This window comes from Ammospiza nelsoni, chromosome 7 (genome assembly GCF_027579445.1).
Source record: "Ammospiza nelsoni isolate bAmmNel1 chromosome 7, bAmmNel1.pri, whole genome shotgun sequence".
In the NCBI taxonomy this organism is placed as follows: Eukaryota; Metazoa; Chordata; class Aves; order Passeriformes; family Passerellidae; genus Ammospiza; species Ammospiza nelsoni.
In genome coordinates, this window is record NC_080639.1 from 6886135 (window position 1) to 6898248 (window position 12114).

At 45.3% G+C, this 12114-nt stretch overlaps 1 protein-coding gene across 29 annotated transcripts in view; it reads right to left on the reverse strand.

The window, feature by feature from the left end:
- The window catches only part of MAP2 (microtubule associated protein 2), a 217984-nt gene that overhangs the window by 55929 nt on the left and 149941 nt on the right, over positions 1 to 12114 (reverse strand). The window lies entirely within an intron of this gene.

A 12114-nucleotide genomic window follows, 5' to 3' on the forward strand; every position in this document is an offset into this window, starting at 1 on the left:
CTTGCAGAATTGTGAAAACAAAGCAATTTCAGTCAAGATGTGCCTGTCAAAATCCTCAGTGGGATTCAGAGCAGTTTCCAAGGTAACCAGCACTAATTGTTGGCACAGTGCAATCAAGTCAACAACAAAAGCACAAAGCAACCTGCACCGCCTTGTGAGGCAAAACACCCCACATATTCCTGCAGAAAGAGAAGATACAAAATGGCTATTTGCTGTCTTTGATGATTTGAAAAGCCAAACAGGACCTATGGATTTTTTCCCCCCGGGTCCTGCAGTTCTGAGTGCAGCTGGGCTGTAAAGCAAATAGCAATTCGATTTGTTTAGAGGCATTAGCCAGTCCCCTAGGGACAGGTCCTGAATCCATGCACAGCTCTCCTGGAAGCTGGTGGATAACTTGTTTCACTCAAGACTACTGAAATGTTGGAGAAAAAAAAGATGCAGGCATCATCCAGTGGCATTTGGGGTGGAAAAAGCAAAGATACACCTTGGACTTGATCTCTGGGATGACGACAGCTCTAAATACTGCCTTTCTGCATGCAGATTAAAAAACAAATGCACAGCAGCTATCAAAGTATTATGAATAAGTTCTATAAACCCCAAAAAGTGCCAACAGATTAGTGCTTGAGATTGAAGAAAAAAAGCCATAACGTAGCTTTGCAGAATTCAAATACTGGCTTTCAAACGGCTTTTGTGAGTGTAAATATTTTGCAGTAAGTAGGTCCTTGATCTGGATGTTGGCAATATTAACAATAATTGGCAGGAGTTATGAAGGCAAATAATATGAACATCAGCTTTTAAATTAAATGCAGCCACAACAGAACAGACAAGTACCATTTCCCTAATAAACTCGTTGACTTTAAGCTACTGCAGCATCCGTGAGGACAGCGACAGATTAACTTAATCACCAGGATTCACCAGCTAACCAGCAGAACAGGCCAGAAAAGGTCTGTGTTTTGGGAAAGAAAGAGCTTTGACAGTTTAATGCACTGGATTCCCAAGGTACAAACATTCAGATTAATGTTGTCCCCTCCTCAGCCCCCCCTGGAATATGTAAGTCTGTTAAAAAGGACTCATACCAATGTCAGTATAATAATGCAACACTTTAAAAATGAGTCCTCATTACTGCAATACTTGTTTCCTGTGCATCCCCTGAGTCCATCTTCTTAATTCTACTGCCTAGAACAAAATATTTACTGTCAGCATTTCCCAGCCAAATCAGAGGTGGGAAAAGCTATCAGTTCTGTTTTGTCTGATGCATGGGCAACACAATTTAGAGCAATATTGAAGCTGACAACACCAAACCCACAGCCAGGGCAAGGCAGTGATATCCCACTGCCTTTCCTGAGATTTGGCATCAGCTCAGAACAACACCTGCACATACAAAGCAGCTATATCTATCTTTTCCCAAAAGTATTAATTCCCTAGGACTCACACAGAAGAAACCACTTTGGCTTCAAAACAAAGAACCAGCTATTTAATCCTTTCAGTGTGAGTAAATGCACATAATGGGTAAGTCACTTTTAAATCAATATTAGTTTTGGGCTTCAGTACAAGTTAACTTTTTAAACAAACTGACTTTTAAGAACCTCTACAAAAGTCAATGAAGCATCAACCACCTACAGAAGGAGGTGATGCATCCCTTAAAGTTCATTTTTAGCTCCTTTGGGATGATTTTAAACACTCTACAGTGCTTTCTCTGATGTTTTTTAAAAAGGACTCACAATGTGCTATAGAAACTTTGCTGGATTTAGGCTTAAAATTAACATTAACCCGTGCACATATTGTGTGGGATTTAGTCATGCCTGGTCAGGATGACTGAAGATTAACCTGTCAATGCCAAGAGAATGCTGGTTTAACCTATCAGGGATATTTAACACACAAAATGCAGCAATGCCATGCCCTGCTCACCTCAGTGCTCACGCTGCTGCTCCAGCCCAGCTCTGCAGTGCAGCAGCAGCTGCATGGCTGATCTCTCCCAAACCCTGCTTCCCAGTCCAGCCTGCACCTGTACCAAGGCAGGGGTGTTTCTCCTGCCAACAGAGGAGTGGTGCTGCATCCTTCCAAAGGAGCATGTGCAAGTGTCCCCACAGACAGGCAGTGGCCTGTGTCTTGTACAGATTAACCTTCAGAGCAGTTCCCAGCCAAGGTCAGCAGTTCTCCCATCTCTCCCCCTCTTTTCTGGCCCTGCCCCAGCTGAAGGGAGCCTTGCCTCTGACCAGGACTCATCCCTGAATCCTGCTCCCATCCACTGCCTGCTCACTCCTGGGGACTGCCAGCTCCCAGCTCTGTGTGTGCAATGTGATTAGGAAAGAGAAACGTTCACCTTCTCTTGAAGAAGGAAAATGTGAGAGATGCACATCCAAGCCCTCAGTGCAGCTTCAGTGCCCTGGCACAGGCTGCCCAGAGAAGCTGTGGCTGCCTCATCCCTGCAAGTGTCCAAGGTCAGGTGGGACAGGGCTTGGAGCAGCCTGGGATTGGAATGAGGTGAGCTTTAAGTTCCCTTCCCACCCAAGCCATTCTATGGTTCAGTGACCTTCTGAACTATCTCTTGCACTTTTGCCAAAGCTGTCTTCTCTGGCACCTAAACAGCTGCAAGCTTCTGCAGCCACAGTGCGGGAGATGTCCAGCTGCTGGGGGAGAGCTGAGACCAGGGCTGGGGGCACTGCAGCCTCCAGGAGAGCTGCATCCAGAGGCTGAGCTCCCCAGTGTACTGAGAATGAGGAGCAGTTGTGGAAATTCCAAGTTGCAGAGGAGCTACACTGGATGGCTGGGATAAAGCTGGGAGCACATACAGAGAACAAGACTGAAAAAAGAGACAACATAAGTGAGAAAGGAGAAAGAGAAGGAAGAGCTGACAGAGCAATTGTTGAGAAGGATGACATATTCTCAAATAGAGAGAAAGGATGACAGGGAAGGAAGAAGAAAGCAACTCATACACAGGAACAGCTAGGGATTAGTTTCAGCTCACCAACAACCTCTGCAGGCTGTGTTACCCCAGATGTAGCACATACTCTGAATTTGGGGTAAAAAAGGAACAATCACCACTAAATCTATTCCCTCTCCCCACATGTGGTGCAAGGCTGTGGATGAAAGCAGTTTCAGTACAGCAGCAAGACTGCCACATCTTCACAGCACTGGCAGCTGATACATCCATAATGAGGAGCAGAATTATCTGTCTGGACAGATGCATGGGCAGAGAACCAGACTGTAAATCAGTTTTATCCTAACTGCCAGAGGTTATAGGGGTTGCTGGAAGCTCTACCAAACTGATCATGTGTCATTATCAATTAGTCTCACTGAAGGAAATAGAAACAAAAAGCAAAGTACCTGGGGTTTATTCTCCCCTCCCAAAATGCATAGTGCCTCCCAGTGAATCTGATTTCCATGGACTATTCAATCTAGTTAGTCCTGAGTGAAATGACTCTGAGAAGCAGCTAAGAGGTTTTCCTGCCCTGGAGCTAATGATATCTTTCAGTTATTTTCCATAAAATAAAACTGCATACAACTAAAACTAAAGTTTTGGACAGTTACTTTCCACACACAGGAGAAGGGCTCACTCCCATGATCTAATGTACACAGCTGGGGTGTCTTGAGTTTCCTGCACTTTTTGGAATGCCTTAATATAAAAAAAACCCACAAAACAACCAAAACTGCATTTCTAAATCACCACTTCAGAAGAGGTTTTCCAAGCACCACTTACTGTGCTCTGTAGTCAGTCTGTGAAACAGCAGAGAAAATGTAAATATTTTGCTCAGAATCCCCCAAAGAACAAATAACAGCGGAAACACCATCACACAGACATCTCACTTGGAGTGTCTTTGAATTTCCAGATCAGCCATTGGTAGGGACAGGCACGGATCATCAGTGCTCAGCTGCCAGCCAATGCCAGCTGTTCTGTGCTGATTTCCATCTCTTCAGCTAGCAAAGGCAAGCAAATCTGTATTACCATTATAAGGACTGAATTTCAAGTGAGCAGTTAATCTACCAGTAGCAACTCCACAGAACAAAAAACCCTAACCAAAACACTAGTACACACTGAGTTTTGCTGTCCTTACCCAGGATATGAATATAGCAAGAGAAGAGATGGTTTCTGCTCTATACTGTAACCTCACAGATAGACAAAGACACGGGGTTGTCTTTTGCTTCCTTCTACTATTTCCTATGAGTTTCTCACTCAAATTAAAACCCAGATTGCCTTTGCTTTCCAATTTTAATAGAGAGTAGCTAACCATGGTTAGTCAAATCAAGGACTTTGCATATATATCTCTCTCATACTTGTACTTTGTATAGAAAATATACCCCAAAGTAACATTTTCTTTTCATTTCCCTGAAAGTGGTGCCTCAGTGAGCACTACAGAGTGGGGTCCCGATCACAAAGTGCTTGCAGTCTCTTCTTTATCTCCCTTAACCTTGAGAAGCAAATGGTAGAGGAAAAGAGGAGAAAAACTAAATCCTCCTTTCCTTTGTCAGCCAGCCTGACTGTTGCTCACAGACGTCACAGGGAGCCTGTGCACTCCTGAATGCTAAATAATCTCCTAGGCTACATACTTTCCCTCAGTGGAGCTTAGAAAGAGATCTCACTTTGAGCAGGGCCACGTTGACATGGCAACAGGGGAGAAAAGGAATCAGCAAGCCTGGAGGAGACTTTGTGTGACTCTCATTTTTGTGAGGGATGTGATGGTACCTACCTCCTCTCCACCAAGGGTCCAACCTGTGCCCAGTGGGTGAGGAAGGGCTGATGTCCACCCTGTGTGCTGGCAGGACCTGGGGACACCTTGTCCTGGGCTGGGAAGTGCATCAACCCAACACCTGAGCTTCCACAGTGGAAAAACAGGAAGGAGGGATTTGTGAAGTGTGGGGCTGAGTGGGTTAATGACTGCTCTCATCACCCGGGGAGCTGGAAATGGGGCCAGCAGTGCTCACCAGCACATCCCCTGCTGTCACCTAAGAACCTGCTGCTTCCCTTCCAAGGTGACTTTGGAGGAGAAGGTGCCATTTCAGCTCTGCCTGAAACAAGAGTAGCTGTGTGCCTGCAAAACAAGGCTCTGTTGTTTAGTAATGAACCTTCTTCCAAATCCTTCTGCCCTCAGACCAAAACTGGAATGAAAGATTATATGCTGGCACAGTCCCCAGCAATACCAGCTGCTCAGTGCCAAATACTGCCCAGTGTTTCTGAATGTCCTTTATGATGCCATCATGGTGATGGAGACCCTGATAGACCCTTGAAACACAACAGTAATGAGCCTTTGAAGCAGCCCATCTCTGCCTCTCTCGAGGGGCAGAGCTGAGCCCAGCCCAGAGGGCAGAACCTGGGGGGAGGTGGCACACAGCCCTGCACAGTGCTGGGCCACCTGCCCATGGCTCTGTCCTGGCTCACCTGGGGTACCTCTCTCCACCCTGGTGCCTTTTCTCCTGGCTCTTACAAGTCCTGTGTACTTTATGTAATTCATAAATGCACAAGCTGTTGCCTACCACACACTTTATAAACTGAAGAGGACTCCAGCAGAACAAGCCATAAATTAGAATGTTTTCTGGGCACAGCTGCCCCACCAGTCACTCAGCTAATGTCACTGCTGGATGGTCGAGATTTGACCAACAGAGACAGGGAAATCTGCATTTACAGCCCTCATTAGAACAGGTACTGAAACATGGATGGTGGGGAGGGAGGGGAGAGGCAAGCAAAAAGCAGAGACAAGGCAAAAATGAAACTCCCAGAATGCCTTCAGTATTTGACATTTTCAGCAGCAATAACTCTCCTGGTCACAGCAGTCCCCCAAGAAGGGCTGCAGATGTTCCCAAAAGGCAACTTTGACAAACAGAGCTCATGGCACACAGTCTAAACTAAGGTGTGGCTGAAACATGTTATGAAAGATGCTTCTTCCATACCCCAGCCTTGTTGTTCCTTGTTACATCTCTGAGGTTATAGATGATGTTTTCTGGGAGCACTGACAGCATCAAGTGCGTGCTGGTTGCCAAGCCAACACGCTCACAGGCACTCTGCTCTCACTTCTTAAAGAAGCACAGCTGCTTTTCCACTGCTTGTATTGTCACAAGGAAACAGCCAAGTGAATTGAAACACCAACAGGGAGCCTGAGGAATGGCTGTGGATGCCTTCCCTGGGCCAAAAGCAGCACTGATGTGGTACAATGCAGCAGCTGGCTCTCATAGTGTTACTGCACCTGGTTTGGGATATAGTTTCCAAAAGCAGATCTAAACCACACACTCCCAGAGCAGCTAAGGGTTAAAAAAGCCTGATGGCTGATGTTCTCTATGTGGCTGACTCCCAGCCATGGGAACCAACAGCACCTGCACACCAGGTTATCTCACCCTGCTCCCTTTCAGACAGTCATTTTTGCATTCTGCCCACAACTGTGCCAGACCCTCCAGCTCCTACCAAGACATGTCAATCACTGACTGATTTCTGAAGCCCTAAGAGGAGGTGGAAGGGCAGAGCCAGCCCCTTAGAGAGGTTATGACTGGACAACAAAAGATGTCTTACTGGATTGACTGATAGGGCCAGCCACAGAAAAACCCACAGAGACTGGTCTATATAGTAGTTATTGAATATTTTACAGTCAGGGAGAAGATAGCTGTGGGTAGGAAATGTGAAAAGATAGAATTTCTGTGCCTTTACTCCTTTATAACAAGGTTAACAGAGCATAGTAAAACCCCCAGCATTTTCTACAGAGCGGTTCTGTTGCCCCCACCCACACAAACTTCAGCAACATGCTTTGAGTATGTCTAATATTCCAGTAACACATCCCAGAAAACGACACTTGTACTCCACTTAACACAGAGAAGAAAAGTTTCAGATGCCTGATATGTTTGCCCGTATCTAAATTGGCAGAGAGGACGGTGTACAGTAATTACTGTCACATTTCCTGGGCAAGGGGAGGGAGATCAAAATGCCTAATTAACAGCTTCTTTCCCATGGGAGCCATCAATGACATAGTAAGATACCTTCTTCCAGCTCTGTAAAATAAATAACAGAAATGGGACAAACCCAGGAGTCACATTCAGCTCTGAATGTCATTGATTTTACATCCTTCTGTGCATTTTGTCTGCACTGCTCAAGAAGTGCTGCTTGCTGAAAATGCACATCTGACATCAAGGCTGGGAGGCTCCTTTGGGAAACAGGCATTCAGGGAGCTTATCAGGGGGCTTACAGCTCCACAAGAACTTGGGCAGCAGCAGGACAGCCAGTGCAAACAGCCAAATGAAAAGCAAAGCTCTGACAAAAGCAGTCCTGTTGGAAAGAACAAAAATGCCTCCATACAAAGAAGGCCTGTTTGTGTGTCTCCTGCCAGTGCCATCAGAGTATTACCACTTGTATGGCAAGAGAGACAGGAAGGAAAAGGAGATTAAATGAGATGTCACCAGAGGAGGGAACAAACCACTGGCATGCCATGGGAGCAGGGTATAACTCACAGTGCATTTCAGCCTGCAAAGGCTGCTGCATTTAGTGACCCCAAACATGGCGCTGCCATTCTGCTCCAGGCTAGTCCAGAGGGACTGAGGGCCCTCAGCCTGCACAACGTAGCACCATGGTGATTTTTTTAACCTCATGGTGATTTTTTAACCATCACGGTGATTTTCTAACAGCTGTGCTGATGAGGGCTTTGAACAAGATCCTCTTTACCTGGAGACTGGCTACTGCAAGGCAAGAGAAGAGAATGGGATACAGACTGTTTCCTTGACACACAGCAGGAGGCTGAAACAAGCACAATTCCTGCCTTCAGCGTGTTTTTGGGGTATTTTTGCATAGCTAACCTAAAGGGACTCTGCTCAAGCACTATTGCTGTGACAGGGCAGTCTTTCAGACTCACATTCCCTGCACCTTATAGAAATATGCTTGTTTAAAAGAGGAGATGGTCAGAGGAATAAGTCTGTTCCAAATACCCATTTAGTTCAGCTTTACAAGGCCTGAAACAAAGGGCTGAATTAGGATAAATTACATTCCAAGTTGCAATGTGGTTTGTCTCTTTCCAGTTTGCTCTTCAGTTGTTTTCTGCTGTCTGAATCCCCTCCTTTCTGGGGTAGTATCTGCCATCACACAAAAACTGGTTTGTTTCTGGATCAGCAGATAAAGCTGGACCTTTTTCTATTGTCCTTAGCTTACCATACAATTTTCCTTTTTCCCCTGCCTCGCTCCTCATAGCCTTCTGCTGCTGAGTCTGTTTCCCCACATTGCTCAGCCCCTCACATCAACACTGCCACTTCTTCATTCCTCCTCACAGGTGTCTCATGGATCTGCCTTGAGCTGCCTCTCACCCACCTTCCTCATGACCCCAAAAAGTGCCCAGCCTGCAGTGGGATTGCTGTGCCCTGTCAGGGAACTTGCTACAGCTCACTACAGTCCCTCTGCATCCCACATGGCTTGGGTTCACTGAAGGGCTACATTTTGTCCCTCTGGTATGACATGTTACTGTCCTTAACACTGTCTGCCACCAGGACACAGACACTGTCCTAAGGCTCTGGTAATAGGATTTCAGGAAATGCTTTCCCTTCATCTGTCAAAAAAATAATTCATCAAATAACAGTGTGGATAATCCAAACCCCCTCCAATTACAAATCTGAATTTGGCATATAATGAAGAAAGCACTTAATCAGTTGAGTCACTGTATATAAAGATATATTGTAGAAGATGCTTCACAATGTTCACCACTATTATCCCTAATTATATAAATTTGACTGGTTAAATTTGACTGCATTACTGAAAAAATAGAAGCATTTTAAGTGCAAAAAGCAAAACCTTTGTAGCTTGATGTTCTTGCAATTCAAATAAAATGGATTATGCTGAATTGCTGGTTCCCAGAGAATGCTGCAGCATATGTGTAGCCTTCCTCACAGCTTCCTCCCAGTTAGCTGACCACAACTTTCCAGTGAGCAAAGAAAAGGCTGCCACTCCCATGTTTCACTGCAAGTCAGACACATCCTGTGCTCTACCACTGCGTCCAGTCCAAAGCTTTCCTTGTCAGCCCACTTCAGAGTGAGCTTCTGAGGATTACACTATCCTGTCCCTTTGCATCACACATTTCACACAACATGGAAATGTTTGGCTTGACAAAACCTACAGGTCTCATTCTCCACTCTTAATAATTCCATGGTCTTCACCAAAGATGCTCTGTGTGTGCAAGTGAGAAGGGACATGGACAGGCATGAAGCAGGGAGAACACATCAAAACTTGGTGGTCTCAGGCTGTGGGATGCTGCACCACAGACTGCACCAAAGGCAAGGTGGGTTCAGGAGCACCTCCAGAGCAGTGTGGGATTTGTGTCTGGCAGAAGCACAGGGCTCAGCTGCTCTGCCAGAGGTAGACAGATAGTTATCTTAGATACTTACCTGTAATTAAGTACCTATTATTAGTAAATATTTAGAATAGAGACTCAACAAAGGTAAGGCCTTGTCAAGCCTCTAAAGGGGAAAATGATTCCTCGGGTCTTAGCTTTATTTTTCAGGTTCTGTGCTGCTTTAGTGTGTAACTCTGAGCTTCATTTAGGGGATGGTGAGCTCTATTCACAGAGTAGGGGGACAAAACAATTCCTTCTCTAGCTGGGGACCAAGGACAAACGATCCAAATTTCAGGCCCAAGAGCATAAACAATGGTGGGTTGAAGAGAGAAAAACAAGAAGGATGGGACTTCGTAAGTTAAAGTTATAATTGGACAATTAACTCCAATATGCAAATGGACCAGAACTTACAAAAGGGAGAGACCCCATGACCAGTTGTCCATTTTTTGACCATTTTGGTTCATCTTGGGTGCAGCCCTGGCTGGGCTCTTGTGCTGCCCAAGGTGCATCCACTGAGGCCTCCTAATAAATCCCTACTTCATTCTTTAACTCTGTCTGGCCTCTGCTCTAGGACAGCCTTCTAAAGGCATCAGCCCAAGTACATACACAAATTTACATCCACAAAATGCATACAAAAAGAAATAGGTGCTTTACCACCCACACTTACATCACACCCCTAATAGCTTCCTGTGGGCTATGCCAAAAACCCAGGGCTGTTCTCCTGCACGTATCTGCCTTTGACTTGGGTGCCTGCTGGATCAGGCCCTGAGGCTGCCCTGCCCTCAGCTCTGTGCACTCTGCCACGTTCCTATCGGTCCCTCTGAAAGGAGGGCATTGATGTGGCTCCATCATGCAGCCATTACCAGCACAATGCTGAAACAGATCAATCAAAAGCAATACAGCAGCCAGATCCAGACGATTCCAAACACTGAGGTCAGACTCAGTAACTCTTAGACACTGAGAGAGACATATATACACAAAGGCAAATTTAAATGTGCAAATCTAAAAATGTCACTTGTAGTGATGGATTGCATGTGTTTCAGGAAGAGCTGTCACTTCCTCCCCCACTACCATCCCTTGCCTCTGCATCACTGTGTGCATAAGGTGTCTGTGTCCTGGTGGCCTTATCCTAACTTTTCCCTTAACACACAGCCCTCTGATTTTACAGCACAAGCCCTGTGAATGGGTGTCCTGCAGCTTTGCTGTGCCTTGAAGGATCAATTGCCCTGCTACAGAACATCTCTCCCTTGGAGAGGGCCATTTTGTGGCTAAATCCCAGCTCCTGGGTCAGCCAGATGCGGCAGCCCTTCCGTAGGAGAAACACCTCAAAATCCAAAATTCACCAGGGACTGGGGTGATGGACAATCCCTGTTTGAACTAGTGCTCTGCTGTGCATAAGGTTGTGGCAGTTGCTGGGGATTTACAGACTCCAACATCAAGGCTGAGAAGCCAAAGATTTTCCTAGGTTACAGTGCTGGGCTTGTACCAGAAAAAAATAAAATCCCTGTACATCTACTGAAACCCACAGCTTGGTTAATTATCTCCATCGACTGTGGCTTCCTGTGCTCTTTCTCCCCAGATATTTGGAGTCACTAAGCTACTACAAATTATTAAATGATTCACATTATTGATAATTATGTCTATCAGAGTGGCATTTAAAAACCTCACCTGATGCAGTACCCCGCTGAAGCTACAATTTGCAAAGAGACAAACACAGCAAAGATGACTGAATATTGTTGTGAATAGCAATCCTAATTTCAAGATCAAATTCTGAATTGAACATCAAAAATCTACAAGTCCTGCCCCACACTGCATTTAGCACATCCAGCTATTAAATACTAGTTTGAAGGGGCAAAACACACTCTGGTCCCTTTCTACCACTACAGTAAGTTGCTAACTGGTTTCTCCTTCAAAAAGAGAAAAAAATATTGAAAGAAATGTGTCTTAAATATCCTACAAAGGTTTACATTGCCGTGATTAAATGTGGGCTTAGCCAGTGCCTGAGTGTGCAGTGCACAAGTTTCCAGAGAGCCAGGCAAGCAGCTCTAGGGACTTTTCCCATGCTCAAGGACAAAGATGTCAAGAGATAAGCTATATTAAGACTCCCAAACAAAAGCTGTACATATGGACAGTAAGTCTCCACACCAAGATCTTAGAGTCTGAGCAGACAGTGAGAAAACTGCAGGGAAGGAGGAAATGAGGCCACAAAGTGGTGACTGAAGCAAACTTCACCTGGATGAAGAGTAATCTTGTTCCCTTAGCAAATGTGTGCCCCCAGCACTACTGCATGCCCTAGAACATGCTTTCTCATTTTGTCTCGTTCTGCTTTTAACCACTTGCCTCAAAAAGCAACATGAAAAGGCATTACTGTAATGCCTGCTGATGCCAGCAGTGGTTTTCTTCCTCCTGTCACCCATTAGCTGCAAACTCAAATGTTTGGATCTCTCTGTGACCAGCACTCAGAACCTGAGATTCAGAGAGAGCCTGAGAAAAGCATTTCCCTACCCCCTATCTAAGGATAGCAAATTCCTCTTCATCCTGTAATCCTCACTTTTGCAAATGTATGGGGGGACTTGTCCAACATGGGGTGACAAATCTGTGGCAAAGATGAGACACACACTCAGTCTCCGTTTGCTGCCTAAACACAGAATAAAGCTGGGTTAGAGCAAAGGGACAAGACATCATTATCATCTCCCCAATCATCAACACTGTGTTCACCTGAATGCTCACACATCATTTCTTTTACCTTGGCCAACATTTGAAAGCAAATCTGCAAGAAGAGACTTAAAATATAAACACATTTACTTTTAGCAGATATCTCCAT